Below are 6,007 nucleotides of genomic sequence, written 5' to 3'. Positions count from 1 at the left end.
AAAAAAAAAAAAAAAAAAAAAAAAAAAAAAAAAAAAACTGGGTGCAGTGATACATCAGACCTATCGTTTGAGCTATTCAGGAGGCCAAGGCGGGAGGTTTGCTTGAGTCCAAGAGTTTGAGGCTGCAGTGAGTTATGATCACAGCACTGCACTTCAGCCTGGGCAACAGAGCAAAACCCTACCTCAGAAATAAATGAGTAGTAGTTATGGAGAATCCAGAATGTGTGTGTCTCCTATATTACAGGTGTAACTTCTCTGGGTCTCCATTTGTGAATTGTGCGTCTGGTTGATCACAGCATCTCCCTCTGAAGGTTGCTGAGAGCCTGGAAGGGCCACATGTAAGTTCTTGGCCCATGAAAGATGATTGGAGAGCCCTGGAGCTGGACATACCTGGGTTCTCATTCCAGCCCTGGCACATCTTAGCTCGATATCCTTGGGCAAGAGCTTAGCCTTACGAAATCATACAGGTGAAATTTTTACAATAAACCTTGGCACAGGAGCCTGAGGTAAGCTAGAGGTAATGTTACTCCCACACTCTGCTGCCTTCCTTCATTGAGAAGTTGGTGAAGGCCAGGATCCTTTGTGTGTGTGTGTGTGAGTCAAGGTCTCACTCTTGCCCAGGCTGGAGTGCAGTGGCATGATCACGGCTCACCACAGCCTCGAACTTCTGGGCTCAGGCAATCCTTCTGTCTCAGCCTCCCGAGTAGCTGGGACCATACACACCATGCCTGGCTAATTTATTTTTATTTTCATTTTTGTAGAGATGAGTTTGCACTGTGTTGCCCAGGCTGATCTTGAACTCCTGGGCTTGAGTGATCCTATCGCCTCGCCTCAAGTGATCCTCTTGGTGCCTCTTGCTAGGATTATAGACATGAACCACTGTGCCCAGCCAGGATTCTTATATTTACTCTAACAGTTTTATAAAATGTTCACTCCACTCTGGGCATGGCCCATATTTCAGAGATCCTGAACTTTCTCCGAACTTGCCTAGTTCTGGAAGAAGAATGTTGACTGAGTCGAAACAGACACCCCCCACGGGGCTTGGTACCTGGAAAGTGGTGAAGGGGCTAAAGAGTGCAGAAACCCGAGGAGCAGGGTATGAGGGCTCATTTTAGGGGCAAGGAAGGTTGCAAGAAGGTAGGTATCTTTGGATGAGGTTTCGAAGTAGGGTTAGGAGTTTTCTTTTTTTTTTTTTTTAGATTAGAAAATATAGTTTATTTAAAAAGTATATTAGAGAGAGAAAGAGGAGATTCACTTCCCCAAGGTAGGGAAGGGGGCCAAAGCCAGGAAACATGGTGATGGCCATAGCTCAAATAGCACATGACCACACCACAGTCTAGTAAGGCAATGGCGAATTAGGAGTTTTCTAAGCACAGACAATCTTTCAGGGCTGTGGGAATTGCAGGAGCCAAGGCTGGATAATGGGAAAGCACACAGACTTGGTCTTTGTAAGAGTCAGTGAGCTAGGCTGGGCACAGTGGTTAAGTCTATAATCCCAGCACTTTGGGCGGCCGAGGTAAGAGGATTGCTTGACCCTGGGGGTTCAAGACCAGCTTGAGCAATTTGGCGAGACCTCATCTCTACAATAAATCAAAAAAATTTGCCAGGTGTGGAGGCACATGCTTGTAGTTCCAGCTACTTGGAAGGCTTAGGCGGAAGGAACACCTGAGCCTAGCAGGTCGAGGCCTGCGGTGGCTGTGAGCATACCACTGTACTCCAGCTTGGGTGATGGAGTGAGAGACTCCAACGCAAAAAACAGAAATAAATAAAAAAGCGGGGCATGGTAGTGCATGCCTGTAGTTCCAGTCACGTAAAAGGCTGAGGTGGAAGGATTGCCTGAGCCCAGCAGGTGGAGGCTACGGTAGCCATGAGTGTGCCAATGGACTCCAGCCTGGGTGACAGAGACTCTGACTCAAAAAAAAAAAAAAAAAAAATCAGAGAGCTCTGGGAGCCAGGCACAGCCAGTGCTAAGAGGAGGGTTGGACGAGGGCTGCTGGGGGGAGCAAAACCCTGGCTCTATCTGCAGGCTGCAGTAGGAGAGGTCCAAGCTGGAGAAACCAAGCTTTTCAAGGGGTCCCTTGGGCTCTGTTGGAGGTCAGGAAACATTTACAAGGATCCTGGAAGGGGTGGGGGCTGTACATCAAGGCCAGGAGGGACTCAGCTGACCCCAGATGTCTTATACACAGTGGTTCAGAAACAAGAAAATGTTTTCCTCCTTTGTTCGTTCAAGGCAGAGGGTAGGAAGGGATGGGAACACTCAGTCTGCCCAGTGATGGGGACACCAGGGAAAACCAGGGAAGGCTTAGGTTTGGGGGTTGGAAGCATTTCTCTGCCATTTTTTTCAGTTTCATTTCCTGCATACAGGGACCTTATCACAGGTGCAATTAAATACTTATCTACATCAATGTTTGTGCAATATTCAGCTCCCTTGGCTGGGACAGAAATCCAGTAGGGGAAGGGACCTGACTCATCTTACCCTTCATTGCTGCGACCTTGAACAAGGTGATTAACCTCTCTGTGCCTCAGTTTCCCTATCTGTAAAATGAAAATAGTATGAGACTTACCAGACACAATCTTTTTTTTTTTTGAGTTGGCATCTCACTCTGTCACCCAGGCTAGAGTGCAGTGGCATGCTCACAGTCACTACAGCCTTTGCCTGCTGGGCTCAGGCAATCCTTCTGCATCAGCCTTCCAAGTAAGCTAGAACCACAGGCATGCACCACCATGCCCGGCTAATTTTCTGGTTTATTGTAGAGACGAGGTCTTGCCAAGTTGCCCAGGCTGGTCTCGAACCCGTGGGCTCAGGCATTCCTCTCACCTCCGCCTTCCAAAGTGCTGGGATGACGGGCAGGAACCACCACTCAATCTTATATAAAGCCAGAAAGAAGAGAAAAGGAGGTAAGACAGAAACAACATGTAAGAAGGCAGACTTATGTCTAGATATGTCCACAATTACATTAAATATAAATAGATCAAATGCCCCAGTTAAAAGACAAAGATAGGCAGACGGGATCAAATGGAAAAGCCCAACTCTGTGTTGCTTCTAAGAGATACTTGTGTGATATAAGGATACAGAAAGGGGGAAGGTGAAAAGGTGGAAAGAATGAAATATTGGTGACATGAGGCAGCCTTCAGCACTTTGGGAGACCAAGGCGGGAGGATCACTTGAGGCCAGGAGTTCTAGACTAGCCTGAGCAACATGGCGAGACCCCATCTCAATATTAAAAAAATAAAGTATCTACTTTTCTTTTCTTTTTTTTTTTTTTGAGTTGGAGTCTCACTCTGTCACCCAGACTGGAGTGCAGTGGCACTCTCACGGCCACCCCAGTGCCGACCTGACCTGCTGGACTCTGGCGATCCTTCCACCTCAGCCTTCCAGGTAGCCGAAACTACAGGCGTGTGCTACCATGCCTAGCTAATTTTTTGATTTATTGTAGAGATGAGGTCTCGCCAAGTTGGCCCAACTGGTCTCGAATCTGCGGGCTCAGGCAATCCACTCTCCTTGGCCTCTCAAAGTGCTGGTATTACAGGCTGAGCCACTGAGTCTGGCCTAGTATCTACTTTATAGGGGAGGTTTAAGTCTGCAAAAAAATTGGCTGGGCATGGTAGCTCAGGTCTGTAATCCCAGCACTTTGGGAGGCCAAGAGGGAGACCAGCGTCGGCAACTTGGTGAGACCTCGACTCTACAATTAAAATAAAAAATTTAGTTGTGTGTGGTGGCACACACCTGTAGTTCCCAGCTATTTGGAAGGATAAGGCGGAAGGATCACCTGAGCCCAGCAGGTACAGACTGTGGTAGCTGTGATCCCACCCTGTACTCCAGCCTGAGTGACAGAGTGAGAAGCTGATGCAAAAAATAAATAAATAAAAGTGACTGGGCTCGGTGGCTCAGCCTATAATCCTGTGTCTTTGGGAGTCTGAGGTGAGTGGATTGCCTGAGCCCGCGGGTTCGAGACCTGACTGGGCAACTTGGCGAAACCTCACCTCTACAATAAATCAATAATTAGCCGGGCGTGGTAGCACACGCCTGTAGTTCCAGCTACTTGGAAGGCTGAGGCGGAAGGATCGCTGGAGCCCAGCAGGTCGAGGCTGCGGTGGCCGGGAGCGGCCACTGCACTCCAGTCTGGGCAACAGAGTGAGACTCCAACTCAAAAAAAAAAAAAAAAAAAATTATAAATAAATAAATAAATAAAAGTGTTTCCTTTCAAATACCTGCTCAGTGAGTGCTAGCCATTATTATTATTCCTTATATATTTACTTTAGTAGCTTATTGTTTGTTAATTTTATTTATTTATTTGAGTTGGAGTCTCACTGACACCAAGGCTGGAGTGCAGTGGCACGCTCATGGTCACTGCAGCCTTGACCTGCTGGGCTCAAGTGATCCTCCTGCCTCAGCCTTCCAAACACCTGGAACTACAGGCATGCACCACCACACCGGCTAATTTTTTTTTTAAAGCAGGATTTATTGAGAGGACAGAAAAGCTCCTACAGTGGGAGGAGACCTGAAGGGGTTGCCCTAATTTTTAAAAAAATTTATAGTAGAGATGAGGTTTCGCTACATTGTCCAGGCAGATCTTGAACTCCTGGGCTCAGGCAATCCTCTTGCCTCCACCTCCCACAGTGCTGGGATGACAGGCGTGAGCCGCTGCGCCTGGCAGTTTATTTTATTAGTATCATGGTTTACTGCAGTTCCTCCTGCCCCTATGACAGATGCAGATGGATGGGCAAGTAACCCCAATGTGCAGATGAACCGTGGAGTTCAGAGGTAGATGGGGAATAGTCCAAGCCCCTCAGAACCAGGACTGGCTTCACTCTACCTGGGGGATTTCTCACAACCCCCACCCCCCACCCCATTGTGCTACCACCTCTTCTTGCTGCCCAGACTGCATGCTTTCCTTCCACAGTGATTTCCCTGAGCTTCCACCCCCTTACCTTTTGTGCCTGGCATTGTGCAGGCTTCAGGGCTACAATAATGAGACACAACAGCACCTTCCCAGACTTCAGGAGGCTTCCAGTCTAGTGGGCAAGGCAGAGGTAAATCAAATGCTGGTACAGATACAAATAAGCCAGTTATGAAGTGGAGGTTCATAATGCCATAAAGACAGTCAAATGGAAAACCTGGAGCGTTCTGGGAGGGCTTCCTGTAGGAGGCGACCTGGGAACTCTGATCTGAGAAGTTAGTTACTTCCAAAAGCCAGTTACCAGTTCCCTCCTCCAGGATAGCTGCCTCCAAAAGCTAGTGTCTGACTCCATTCATTCGTCTCCCATAGGTGCTGGGCATGGTTCAAGGAGGGGCTGGGTGCAAAACACAAAAATCCCCGTCAGGATCGGGCACAGGGTAGGGGAATCCAGAAGCTTAAGAACGACAAGATCATTCTGGAAGGGAAAAACTGCTGGGAAGGAAATAAAACCGAGCAGGGAGGGAGAAGTAACTGCCCCCGGTTTCAAAACAAGATCCATAAAAACTCATCTGATCGAGGGTGCCACCTTCTCCCAGGGCCGGGCGCCTTATCAGCCTCAGGCAGAGGGTGCCTGGAGGAGAAACTCCCCCAGTGACCCTGCTGCCTTAGCTGCCCTCCTAGCTGTGAATGAGCGCCTCCTGCACGCACCAGGCAACGTTCTGGGAGTTAGTCCGGGTGGGGGCGGAGGGAGGGTTCTCTGTGCCCTTGGGCAGGTCACTCCCCCCGAGGACCTCGGTCTTCCTCAGTGGCTGGGGCTTCGGGGGGGATGCCCAGCAATCCCAGAGGTGCCCAGGCCAAGCTGCTTAAGGAAACCACGTTTGGTGCCATCCTCCCAACAGCCCCAAGGTGAGAGTGTACGGATGAGGCGTTTAATCCCCTTTTCCAGATGAGCGGGAGGAAGCGCAGAGGGAGGCGGGAGTCGCAAAGGCTGCGCGGCACCGACCCGTGCTTGGAGTCTAGACTGGAGCGCCCCCGCCCCCGCCCCAAGCGGCCAGAAGGCTTCGGCCCCTTTAAGAACGCCCCGCGAAGCCGAGCAGGAAGGGGGC

Source organism: Carlito syrichta, unplaced genomic scaffold, assembly GCF_000164805.1.
Source record: "Carlito syrichta isolate Samal-C Ts95f unplaced genomic scaffold, Tarsius_syrichta-2.0.1 Scaffold147223, whole genome shotgun sequence".
Taxonomy (NCBI): Eukaryota; Metazoa; Chordata; class Mammalia; order Primates; family Tarsiidae; genus Carlito; species Carlito syrichta.
Note: the sequence above shows the minus strand (reverse complement) of the source record.